This window comes from Anser brachyrhynchus, assembly GCF_964034855.1.
Source record: "Anser brachyrhynchus genome assembly, chromosome: 12".
Lineage (NCBI taxonomy): Eukaryota > Metazoa > Chordata > Aves > Anseriformes > Anatidae > Anser > Anser brachyrhynchus.
This window is the reverse complement of record NC_137707.1, coordinates 14267477-14281511: the sequence shown is the minus strand read 5'-3', so window position 1 is coordinate 14281511 and position 14035 is coordinate 14267477. Positions and strand designations below refer to the sequence as shown.

The 14035-nt window shown below is 38.5% G+C and overlaps 1 long non-coding RNA gene across 1 annotated transcript in view; it reads left to right on the top strand.

The window, feature by feature from the left end:
- Window positions 1-14035, top strand: part of LOC308176841 — a 54484-nt gene that overhangs the window by 28424 nt on the left and 12025 nt on the right. The window contains exon 3 of the long non-coding RNA XR_013938684.1: window positions 7690-7800. This is a non-coding gene — a long non-coding RNA (uncharacterized lncRNA). The remainder of the gene's footprint in view (window positions 1-7689; window positions 7801-14035) is intronic.

The window sequence follows — 14035 nt, the reverse complement described above, 5'->3', positions numbered from 1 at the left end:
AGAATTTAAAGGACTTAATTTTTACAAGTTCTTTGACAGAAATAGTGTGAGTTACTTCTGTATTTTTAGAGGGTCACGTGCTGGGGAAGCTGAGTACTGGAACAATCCCACATTTGATTACTTCTCTTGACGATTGTTTTCAGCTTAAAAAAATAAGCTTCTAAAGCTTACTTTTAATCCATATTTGGAGAAACCAGAAACAAGCAGGCCAATTTTTAGTGCAGGTCTGAACTAACTAAATATTTATTACTAATTAACATGTTCAGTAACAGCAAGAAAATTGATTGGTGTTTTAGCTACACATAATTTATTCAGGGAAATATAAAGCCTCTCACTTACTATGGAAACTTATAAATACTTAGCAAGGAAAAAAAATCCCTGTAGGATCACACAAGGGCCATCTTATACAGTAATTAGACAAATTTAACAAAAATAAAGATTGGTTTGACTGTTAGAAGTTGTTTGTAGTTTATTTTAATTTTTTATTTTCAGTTAAGGAAAATAGTCAGAATAAAGCATTCCAGAAAGGATTAATGTATACAACGAGTTACTGAACCTTTCTAACCTATGCATTTATCAACGCAAACCTTTTTTTTGTGGATCATTTGGAAGCTAAGACAGTACAGGGGAAATACAAACACATGGATGGTCTTAACATCCTGAAAGTAGAAATAATGGTGATGCCTAAAGGATATCACGGTTTAAGACAGGAGTGGTTTGTAGGCCTCCACCCCTATAATAAGAGTGAACCCAGTTCCATTCAAATGTAAAATTAAGTGGGAACTTGACAAGTAGCAGCATTAAAGGAGGACCGCAGCATAAGACAAAGCATTAATAGAGCAAGGATGCACAATGAAAGAATGACACAGTATCAAAATACTGAAGCATTAACATGACCCAAATACCAAGGCCTCTGACACATGTTCAGTAAATACTGCACTTTGATATTTGATGGGAGAGTTCCCATCATCATTTCTCAATCTGGTTATTCCAGTTGAGCATCTGTACAGGATAACTTGTGGGAAGATGGGTGCTAAGGTGCTATTTCTTTTTTGCTCCTAGAGTATTTCATGAGCTCTTGAGAGAAGTGAATATTGAACTGTTTGTTAGGCTTCAGATGTGTAGGATTCAAATGCTCTTTATTTCACCTTTATAAAAGGTAAGCTGAAGTGCATGAGTGCAGCCAATGATATAATCATACTGCTTTAGAAGATAGGACTCCAAATGGGCACAAATTTTACCTGCCCTAATGCAAGGTACCTCTTTAAGGTACAAAATTATGCTGTCCATTTCATGGATTTGCAGTTGAATTAATGGTTCCAGTTTCTTCTATTTTATTTATTTATTTATTTAAAGAAAGTTTCCTCAAACACCCATACCATGCTATTTTGGAAAATAGTCATAAATTCACCCTGACAGTAATGAGATGACTAAACGAAAGTATCATGGCTGCTGGCCTTAGGCAGTTTCCATAAAATAAAGAGTGCCAAGCGCCTCTGCTAATTAATGGCACCATAGAAATTTATTAATGCTTTACACAACTATTTTAAATAGTGGTATGTTAAACAGGTATCACATAATTTATCTTATTGTTCACAATTACAGGAATTATGAATTTTTCCCATTCTGCAGAAAACTATCATCTTAGGATACCATATAGGAACCTGTTAAATGCTTTGTAAAACGAAAGGCACACTAGTCCACAACCCAAGAGTTTACAATCTGTTTTGGAACATGATGTACTAAGTAGTGTTAAGACAGGGTGGAGAAATGCTAAACCTCCAGATCAATTACGTTCCTGCAGATAAATAGTTCCAGTAAGGCTAATGGTGAAATGACAAAGGCCTAGATCAGGTGACCTTTCTGTGAATGTGTAGCATAGGTATGCAAGAAAACATAAGCAGACTTTCAAAGCCCTTACAAAGACCAAGTAAAACAAGCCCTTTAATTTGCTTGACCCTTAGTGTTTTGGTTTTCTACCTGAAAAGCCTGAAATATGAAAATGTGAACACAAAAAATCAGTTTAAAAAAAATCTATGATCTTCAGTATCAACTCTTTTTTACCAGCGTAAGGCAAAAGTAAATTTCAAGTCAGAGTTAGATTCATTATGGTCCCAAATTAGGAGACAATTCTACATTTAATTGAAAGGTTAGAATATTGCCCTATATGTCCTTCACCTTTAGTAAATAGTCAAGGGTTTGGTGTCCAAGGGAGGATTAGAAGTCAGCAGCTTTAAACAAATGGGCACAGCACACAAACCATTTGAATGGAAACTGAGACTTGGGCTTGAGGGATGAGGGAACAGGATGAAGCTTGAGGAGAGCTGGTTGTGCTCTCTGCATTCTCACTGACCTACTGTCCTGTCTTAGTCACTTTGTGCCCTTCTTTCCCAATTTATTTCCCCAATTCTGCTTGGATGGCAAATAGCATATTATGTTTGGGTCTCAAAGCAATAATAAAATCTAGCTGGAAAACTAGATTTTATCCTTGTCCTTTCACCTCTTTCATTCCCCCTCATTTCTTCCTTCACTTTCTCCTCTTCATACCCTCATTTCATTCATATTCCTATACCTTTTTCTACCCATTTCTTTTTATATCAGTCTGTCAGTTAACCTACTTGTCCTGTCAGGATAACTCAACTCCTCACACAATTTTTTCTGTCATTAGATACATCTCCACGTGGAGTTCAGCAGGAGAAACAATTTGTCAGTAGGCCAGGGTTTTCTTTTCTTCCCTGTATCTTCTACCTTCTCCTTTGCCCGGTGAATGCATCACAACTAAAGTACTTTCTTTGGAGAGATGTTGGCTTTCATTTGTATTTTTCCATTGTGGGGCTTTGCTTCCCCTCCCTTTCAAATTACCACCAGTAGATACATTAAAGGCATCTGAAAAATGCAAATTGCTATTGACTTCCTTTTAAATGTTTATATAATCAAGTCTACTTGCAGGCTACTTGCATTCGCTATTTGTGGTGACATGGAGAGAGAATTGTGAAAGTCCACTGACATTTGCTGGAGCAATTCATTCATCTAGCAAAACACCCTGCTTATAGTGAAACTCTGCCTTACTGAAATGGACTTCTGTTGAGTTCACACTGTTCAAATTTGGTCATTAACATACTAAAATGGAATCAAGTTCTATGCTCCAGGAGATGAGTACTTCCTACTCTCCTGTGGAAGTCAGCCAAAGTATGCAAAAAAAAGAATTTACCTTGGTTTCCCAACAGTCTTTTGAACCACAAGTGTCACTGCCCTGTGCAGATCAAAGCCGCCTTTGTCAACCTATGAAATTTTTAACTGGGCTAGAATTCGTCAGTTGCATAAGTAGTGAGATGAGACAGTGCCTAAAGGAGGAGAAAAGCAGCTCTTTTGTGGCAAAAATCTACTTAAGGAACTTCAATACTGTTAAAAAAAATACTACTTAAAACATCAGTCCTTTGTAGTTTTAACAGATCTTGCAATAATCATTTGGAAGTTGCCAAAGCAAAACCCTCTGAAACCATCTTTGTTACAGACCCAGGAGTTTGGAATAAAACTAACAGCACAAGGCATTTTTTAATATTTTTTTTTTAATAGCAGTTCCATAGCAGACAAGCAGTTTGAGGGGCTGAATTTGAGTGTTTGAGATGCAACATTGCATATGAACTCCTCCAGTCATGCTAAACATTATAACCTTTAGCTTTTATTTAGCACTTTCCACCTGTTAACTTTTACTTGCTTAGTCCATAGAAATCACTATAATTTCTCCCATGAAAGTGGTAACAGGCACAGTGAGAGACATATAGGCAGCTTCCAGACAGGCTGGAGAACCCAAGTGCTGTCTGTCCTCAGTAACGTGTCAACTGTTTAGCAATCTTGCTAGCTCTCTTCAGAAGCCAGCATTGATCTACAAAGACGCTTGAGCCAAAAATAGTACTAAATAGACATATGGTTTAGAAAATCCGTATTTGCACTAATCCATATATGCATTACTGTATTGATATCATGGTAATGCAGCATAATCCTCTTTTGGGACTGGTATCCTGACTTTTCAGCCTCTCAGTTTTTTAACTATCCACTTCATTATACACAGATAACTGAAAAGTAGACTGTTCTTGTAATATAACCTTTTAAGTACTTGGTCTTCTGATTTTTAAGCTGAAAATATGTGGCATGAGTGAAAACAGGGGTTGTTATGGTGGGCTTTTTTGTATTATGTTGCTTCCAGGAAGTAGCAACAAAAGTGACCCATCTCAAATCCCCCCTTTGTATTGTGAGACAAAAAAACCACTGAGGCTTATCAATGTCAACTGACTTACTCACCCACTTCCTCTTGGCTTCCATTGTACAGGAAAGCAGGTTGCAAAAAAACAGCAACATTTGTTTGGAAAAAAAATAGAAGCGTTTATAAATTGTGCAAGAGAATCTGCAGACAAGCTCTGGGAAAAACTGGGATCTTTCCAGGTTACGTAGATGCTAGATGTAAGCTCAGGTTCATAACAAAGAAGCAGTTGGCATTAAATGTTTATTGCCACAGCAGTATACACATCTCCAGAAAATATTTTAAAGCAAAATGCAACAGTATACACTTAGTAGTCTGTACACCAAATTTAGCGAGCCACTGGATTAATGGGTAGTGGTTGTGCAGCCAGTCAGAAGCAAAACAAACAGGTAAAGTGAGCAAAGAGGATCCTATGAAGTTCAAAGGAAAACACTGGGCTCCACACACGGGAGGAATAACCTTGCACCAGCACATGCTGGGGCCAACCAGCTGGAAAGCAGCTTTGCAGAAGAGGATCTAGGGGTACCTGGTACCCAGCTGAATGCGAGCCAGCAACGTGCCCTTGTGGCAGAGCAGGACCAGAAGCATCCCAGGCTGCATCAGGAAGAGTATTGCCACCAGGTCAAGGGACATCTCCCACAGTACTGAGGAGACCACATCTGGAGTTGTAGCCCCACTTCTGGGCTTCCCAGAACCAGAAAGACATGGACATGTTGTGGTGAGTCTAGCAAAGGGTCATGAAGATGGTTAAGCAATTGGATTATCTGGCATAGGAGGAAAAGGTGAGAGAGCTGGGACTGTTTAACTTCAAGATAAATCTCAGAGGGATCTTAGTGATGTACAGCCCTTTGCCTACTGATGGCACAGACCTCGGTGTTGCTCAGTGAAAGGACAAGAGGCAATGAGCAGAAAACAAAATACAGACAACATTTTCTCGATTCCCAGTCTATTGAGGGAATAAAATACAACACTAAACTCTGTATCATAAAACATAGGACACTTTCAACAAAAGTAGCTGGTCATCCATGTGCATATGACCCTGCTAATGAATATAAATATTTTAAAACATTTCCCTTGAACTGGTCTCTTGACTAATTGCTTAACTGGATGAGCTGGTAGTCATATGTAGCAATATTCTTTGATGTTAGGGTACACAGAAAAGGCTGTTTTACATCAAGCTGATTAAACCAAGTCAAAACTGACAGACTGTATAAGCACAGCTCTCAGGTTTTTGGAAAAACCTTTCTGAACAATAACTGAGATGTAGTTCTAAGAATGGAAGTGACACAGTAAATAGTTTCAACTGTTTAACACTGTTAATTAGCTTTGAGCTGTTGAAAAAAATTACGAGAAAACTTCACTAAGAAGAATGAGCTCCAGGATTCCCTCCCCCCCCTTTTGCTAGGGCTGCCACAAAGCTGTCAATATGTTAAATCTTCATGTAGAAAACATTTACTACAATCTGGTGCATCCTATTATATAAAATGAGGGACTTCTAGCAAGTCTGGTTAGCTACCTACACATTCGGGTAAGAAAGTCAGTGGAGATGAAATTCATCTCAAGGCATCAAGAGGAGACAAGGCCTGTTTGAGATTTTCTCTATGGAAATTTTTATGTGTAACTTTCAAATAGTGGGGAAAATAGCATTGCCTCAGTTGTTTGCGTTTTTGCTCAGGCTGCCTATTTTCAGAGACCTGTCATTACCTCCTGAGTGGGAAGTGAGACAAGCAAACAACATTATAATAAAAACAATAAAAAACAAATATGGAGATATTCATGGCTGAGCAACTATTTTTTTGCTTTGCCTTCTAGCCATGACTCTAAAGGCTTAACATCATCTAAAATGGGGATTTCCACAGCTTGCTCAGGGTTGCATATGCACTTGTATCACTAGAAGCTGGCTTTCTTAATGTAAGAAGGCAGAGTCCTCAAAAAGACCACACAAATACCATATCATACACTAAATATTATATGTTATGGCCACATATTTAAAAAAAAATATTATACTGGTATCCTGAAGTGTGTCTAACTTTGTGCTTTTGACTTTCTAGGGACGTGGTGTTGCCCAGAATAGAGATGCATTCTTTTCCAGTGCCTGTTTTCTCCAGACTCTAGAATAAGACGCAGAGAGTCAGCATCAAAATCTTCAGCTAAACTTTGACATTGTCAGATATTAAATGTTTAAGTTTTAAGTTATATACAATAGATGTTGTCATAACTATAATTGGTAAATTGAGCCTGGCAGCCTGTTGTGGTTTACCTCCAGCAGATAGCTCAGTACCATACAGCCACTTGTTCACTCTCCCCAGGTAGGAAGGAGAGAGTCAGAAAGGTAAATGTATGAGAACTTGTGCGTTGAGATGAAGACAATTCACTAGGTAAAGCAAAAGCTGTGCATGCAAGCAAATGAATTTGCTGCTTCCCATCAGCAGGCAGGTGTTCAGCCACTTCCAGGAACGCAGGGCTCATCACACGTAACAGTTTCTTGCGAAGAAAGAGCATCACTCCAAACATCCTCCCTTCCTCCTTTTTCACCCCAGCTTTTTTTACTGATCATGATATCACATGGTATGGAACAACTCTTTGGCCAGCTGTGTTCCCTCCCAGCACCTTGTGCACCCCCAGCTTCGTCACTGGCGGGGCAGCATGAGAAGCTGAGAAGTCCTGGCCTTTGTGTAAGCAAGCACTGCTCTGCAACAACTAGTGTGTTATCAGCCCTATTTTCATCAGATATCGAAAACACTGCATCATATGAGCCTCTATGAAGAAAATTAACTCTTATCCCAGCCAAAACCATGATACAGCCCAGCCTGTGTTGTTACATGTGGCTTCCAAAAATTAACATCGTCTAATTTTGTATGTTTTTTTCCCCCTGTAGGTCCCTCCTCTCCCCCTACTTACCTCCCCACAATTTCATCAAGAAGTTGAGATCAGAAGTTCACGTGCTTTTTCTTGCTTAGGAAGAGCAATTGCTCAACTTTCCTGTCCTACATCTTATATGGAATAAAAAATAAGTATTGGAATTGTGTTCTTACTCAGATCAGGTATCGCACAACTCAAAACCTCACCGTGCTCCTGTAATTGCGGTGAAGGCTCAGTTCCTGATGCTTTCAGAAAGTGCGGTAGAGTCTCTCTGTGGTGTCATGTTGTGATGCCTCTGTTATTAGCATGCCACAGATGGAAATAAAAGTAAGTGAAGCAATCAGAAAGGTTGACAGCAGTGAAAGATAACTGCTACCATTATGTCACAGTTTATTAATAACAATTCTAAGTATAATTGAATTTAGGACTTTACAAGAGAAGGTTTATGAGCTTCCTAAAGCTTGGTGTACAAGGAACACAGTGCTGAGCCATCATTACACATCTCAGTCCATACCCTTTCTATTGTATTGTAATAACTTCAAAAGTCTGAACTATATTTTATTCAGGAAGAAGATTCCCAAAGAAAGTGACTTCTCAGAAGCTGTTTGGAAATAAGGAGCTCAGCAGAGGAGGGAGAGTGCACATATGAAGATGAAAGAGTGGTGCAACAGCAAGAGGTAAATTCTTATGAGACACCAGAGAACCTACTTGTTATTAGGTTCAAGGTTCATACTGCAACTATATTACACTCCACAATACTTGAACTTGAAATGCTAGTTGCAAGTCAAAATTCTTTAAAAAGTCATACTGTTTTAGTTTCATCACTGTTGGAGCTACTTATAGTTCAAATAAGTTTTTAATTCCATCTATCCCAGCTGTTCTTTGTCCCACCTAAGTTCAGCTGTGCTTGATTCCACTTTTTTGTTTACAGAGCAAAACCAAGCTATAAGAGAAAGTCTACCATAATGATTTAACCTATATTCACATTCTTTTGTTATGTTCTTTACCAATTAGATATCTATTTAACCAAAAAAGTTACTATGTTGCTCCTTTTTGTCAGTGTTCACAGTAACCAGTCCAGTATCAGACAGAGTGCAGCAAGAACAGGCTACTCTGCAAGGGAAGGTGAGCAGGGATCCACAGTGGACAGCATGCAGGCAGGGGCAATGCACTTACCAGCAAAGGCTGCCATCCCTGAACAAGGGGAGCGCAGCAGGCTTGGGGGTTACCATACAAGTTCTGAGCAAAGAGGCAGGTCTGAGGGCAAATCCAGATCAGCTCAGCACAAATAAGTCAACAATGTAGTACAGAGGAGCGAGAAGAGAAGAGAAGAGAAGAGAAGAGAAGAGAAGAGAAGAGAAGAGAAGAGAAGAGAAGAGAAGAGAAGAGAAGAGAAGAGAAGAGAAGAGAAGAGAAGAGAAGAGAAGAGAAGAGAAGAGAAGAGAAGAGAAGAGAAGAGAAGAGAAGAGAAGAGAAGAGAAGAGAAGAGAAGAGAAGAGAAGAGAAGAGAAGAGAAGAGAAGAGAAGAGAAGAGAAGAGAAGAGAAGAGAAGAGAACCAAAAAAACACCCAAGGCATGAGCTTAAACGTGGTTCCTGGGCCAGCGGGCCAGCAGCACATGGGTGGAGGCCCCAGATAATGCTGATAAGGGCAACTGGGGGGCTGTTGGTGTTCTCACCTGACAGAAGATAAATTCATGTAGCCATAACTTTTCTTAATAGGTTGGTCCTTTGAAAGTAGTAGTTATATAAAGGGGTTTAACCTGGATTTGTTAGGTTGGAATGAGTTTTCTATTTGTAGTTGTTTGGTAGGATCTACTTCAGAATGTTTAATACTCTAAGCTTAGGAATAATAGGTTTAATAGCATTGTGTTGCTTTTACATTTCTGACTAGCAGTTGGTCAGAGTAAGCTACAGAGTTTAATATCATTGTCTCTTCTTAAAAAGTCTCTGATTTTAATACTCAGCTTATCTTCTCCTTTATCTTTTTGCTGATACTCCTCAAAAATTGTGTTATGGTATACTGGTGAATAGTTTTTTTTTCCCTCTTAGTACAGGGACTATTTCACAGATACTGCATGTTTCATGTCTATGATATCTTTCTAGAGGAAACATAAGTTATTTAGAGGAACTTCCACAGGGAAGAACCAGATGAAAACAGGCTTATTTAAATGGTTTATAATAGGTTTCGTATGACTTATATTCTTCCTAAACTAGGAGTTAATGCGTTGCAGTCTGCTAGAGATTCCTGAAGATGAAGGCTTTGTTCTTGTGTAACAATATGTCTGATCAGTGTGTAGAATCACAAAAGGGATGAATGGAATCAGGTTTGACATGAGAATGGTGTTCAGACAACACTGTGTCTTCCTACAAAACTGTCTACAGGCCTCTGTGCTGGTTGGCAGATGGAGGAGGATTATCCTGTTCAAGAAGCTTCCTATTCAGTGAGTGAAACAGTGACCCCTCACAAGTCTCTGCTGGCTACTGCTTGATTTGTGGTGGTAGAAGCTCAGTAATCCATGCACAGGGTGAGTGTAATGAAATGAGTAGAAATACATAAAGCAAATGAAGATGTGTAGAAAAATAACTTATTCCTCTTATATTGATATTGTAACACATTACATACCATTTGGAAGACACAATCTTTCAAGGAAATACTATACATATTTTGAAAAATCAGTGTGTATGCTGAATGACATAGACAACGATGCTTGGTTTCCTGAGGTCGCATGCTAGTTTGAGCATTCTAATCTAGGAACTGAAAAGCCTATCTTATTTTTAAAGAAATGAAGTTCACAGTACTATATGCAAAAGAATAAAAAGGTACTAGAGAAAAACTATTTTTGTTTTACTTCCCTGCATCCCAACATTACTCTCATTTTGTCCAGCTCACCACATTACCACTATTTCTCTCTCTCATCTTTCCCATATTGTGAAAAATGTGGTTGAATTTTCTTCTTGCTGTCTCATCAGTGGGGTTTTCTGGTAAATTTTTGTAGCCTTACTTGCAAAACATCCACTTTCATTCTGAGAACGTGGGACCTATTTTTAGATTTAGCTAAGAGGGAAAACTGTCTCTTTCAGCATTAATTAAAAGTGTATACTGTAGCAACTGTTTTTCCTTTTTATAGGTTCTTCTTACAAGTTTAAACTCAAGAGGCTTGCTAGTATTTCATACATATGGCAGAAAATAAGGAATAATACAGATTAAAAAATAGGGTGGAAAACTGTTTCTGGCCCTAGCTAAAACAGACAGTTCATATGTTGAAAACATTGTTTATCTTGCTGGGCTGTATTGTGTAGCTGCTATTTTCTCTTGCTGCCTGTTCTGCAAGTTTGTTCTCTCTTCCCTTGTATTACCTCATTGCTTGGAAGAACTGTAAACTGTGGCTGAAGCAAAGCTGATATGCAGTTACAGTGCATAGCGCGAAAAGATTCTGCTGGTAGGTTAGGGAGTCTCTGTAGCCGTGCTGAACAAATTGGTATAAGGTGAAATGATACAGAGAAATACAAAAGTTTGAAGTAAAATGTGCTACCAAAACCAGTGGTAACAACAGTGAGATTTGCAGGGCAACAGTAGCAGGTGAGTAGCAGTAGCATAGTGAGTAAGAAGATAGCATTTCCTAGAATTATCTATGGAGAGTTTTAAACACTTGATCTGGATTTTGAGATTACATCAGCATTGTAAGCTGAGGAAGGGAACAGAAACCCTTGGTTCTAGGACCAGAAGAAGTTTTTTAAGGCCATAGGAGGCAGAAAGGTTAGAGGATGCCAGCAGGCATCTCGGAATGTGATGGACAAAACATCAGGATCCTTACAGAACTGCAAAACTGTGGGACCAGTTTAGAGGAAGGTTCAGTTCTTTAATTTATGTGTTTACAGATGATTCTCTTCAGCTTTCTATTAGATACAGCTTTCATTGATGTGTTTATGCAAATCTCACAAGTGAAGTGCACTGTTCAATGAAAGGCTGAGAATTATCCCAGTGTGCCTGCAGTAGAGATAATAATTGTCTTGAGGACTCAGCTGTGCCTTGAACTGAAAGGACTACAGTCAGGTTGGTTAAAATAAACCCAGTGGGCTGGAGAGTTGGATGGGACTACTGGAGAGGGCAGCTTGAACCTGAATGGATGATGGATGTGGTGGGAACTGTAGATGAAGGTGGTGTATTTGTGTTGTCCAGGGTATAAAACTGAAAAAAAAAAAAAAAAAAAAAAGAGAAAGAAATTGGATAAATGGTAGAAGCAGGAGAACATGCCTCTCATTTTAGCAATGGTAATGACCCATTCCTAGATGGTGATAGTAAAATTATTTGTGATTCAGAAATCAGTACTAGAATTTCATTACAAATCAATAATTTGACAAAATAATTTTGTCAAGTTATTTTGACAAAAACAGGTATCTGAATTCTTGCATAAACTGTGGATTAAAACACTTTCTAATCCTAAAGTAACCATTGAAACTCTTAAATATATTTCATTCAACTGTGAATTGTTTGCAACCAAAAGTTCACATAAAAGCAGCTGAAGAGATCTCTTGTCTTTGCCAAGTACTTTTTTTAGAGTAGTGGTGGTAATCCATTCTTTCTCCAGAAAGATTTAGTGTTTTTTTTTGTTTCAAGAAGTCAACTAGACAAAATTTATTGAATTTATCAACTAAAGATAAAATAAGTTGAAAATGTAACATCTTCCATATTGCTTCTAGAGGGGGGATGATATCACACCAGTCACGATAGGCAAATACTCCATGGATCTAGGAAGTTTGATAGACACATTTGAATCTCATTTAGAGGAAAACATTCAGGAATACTAAGTGAATGTACGTACTTACTGGTACAGAGTATGCATTTGCTGGGTATTGGTAAGATAATCTGTTTATCCCAGCTTTCTGGGATATTTTTACACTTAGCTCTGAGGAATGTTACAAATGTAGTGCCAAGATGGCAGAAGTACAAAGCATTGTACAAGTATGAATTTGGATTATATTACTTGGCTCAAACATGAAATATTTTTCAGGCATTAAACGTTTTGTAAAACTTGCAGAATTCTGTGAAACCAAAACAGCATTGGTCTTTGTGCCAGGATTCAAGGAGCAAATGAAGATGTAACTACAGATGAGTTTGCTTGACATAAGTTTTGAGTTAAACCACTGGAAAGTGTGGACAAAGTTCAGCTGAGAAAGAATCAGAATATATTGTCAGCTGACACTTTGATAGAAAATATTTATTTAGGAGAAAATTAACTTAATTCTTGGAGATTGTAGTTTCAGGGGGCAGCTGCATAGCTAGAACAGTTTTGTGAAAACCTTTAGTCTGCCATGGCATTTCAAATGAAAAAGTTGTAACATTTTTTACAAACATTAAGCAGAGATGAAGTCGATATGCTACTTTACGGGAAAATCTAAGAACATAGCTGGAGAGAACTGACATTTATTGGATGTTTCTCTAGTAGCGCCTCACAGGGCTTGTAGGCGACCCAAGACCCTTACCATAATCTGAGAGTAAATGTGAAATATAATAAACTTGTGACTGATGCAAAGAACAGTGGACTATTAAAGGGCAACACAGAAGAAATCTGGATTGTTTGCTTGCTGGGCTCATTCCAGCAAAGTGCATTTTTCGTAAAGGTAGGGCTGAATGAAACTAATGCACCATGGAGCAAAAAGTGAGCCAGCCCAGAAAATGAGACTCCCGGAGAGCAGTACCTCCAAAAATGAAATGCAGGAAAGGGAGATAGAAACAGGGCAGTGATGTTTGTACAGAGTGCACTAGTGAGATGGGAGTTTGCACACAGCTCCAGCAGGTCTCCTGAAGAATGCTGAAAAACTGGCAAGAGCTAAGTAATTCACGGGAAAACTTGAGCACTGCAGAAAATACCTTGCAGCAGGACGGTAGAGTGTGTTGTATGTTTCACTTATCAAAAAGGGATGGAGAAATTACTTCTTTGCAGGCCATAAGTTCTTCAATGAGGAGGGAGGATGGGCAGATGTGCTTTTATGAAAAAAAGGGACGCTGTAATGAATGAATGGCTGGAGACAGAAAGAGGCAATGTGGGACAGAGGTGCACCTTTTTAACACCAGGTGTGATCAGTCAGGGGAGAAAACAATCAGGCATGGGAGTTCAATGTCTGCCATTTGATTTATTCAGACAATAACTAGATGCCTTTTAGAAGAGGTACTTTACTTAGGTGAAGTTTTCAAATGCAAGAAAGGAAATAGGAGAAGAAGCTCAAAGATATACAGAGGTCTCAATCTGAAACACCACGGAGATGTGTATACATAGCACCAATGAAAATACAGCCAGATTATGTAAAAATGAGCTGTTGGGATAAGATTTACTACATCTGGTTCTTTTTAAATTGTCATAACTAAGTAGCCTGTAGTCAGCCCATCTGATTAGACGCTTCTACATACCTTTACTCCATGGCAAGGTGACTGGGATTTTTTCCTTGTCATTCAGTATATATTGTAGTTTTTCATTCTTTCTTTCAGCAAAGCCTGGTTCGGGGACAGAGCAGTTTGTGACATTCTTCTCAACAAAACTTCCGGAATTTGTGTGTTAAGTATTTTGAGAACAGCTGCATCTGGTCAGCAAAACAGTATAATCTAGCCTTCATTTTTACGTTCTTTTAAAAAACTTGTATTTTTTTCCATAATGTCCCAATAGAGAAGAATATATAGGGATCATATCATTCCTGGATGCTCAGTAGTAAAATTTTAGAGGTCCAAACCCTCAGATTTTATGTCGTACCCTCCCATGCTCTTCTGAGGAGATCCGTAGCTGCAGTGACAATCCACAGCTGGCTTCAGTGTTCCACTGACGCTACCAGCAAACCAGCTTGCCACATTCACTCACCGTCTCTGCACAGCTGAGACTGAAATTTGATTTCAGAGCATTTTATCTATTTTTATTTCT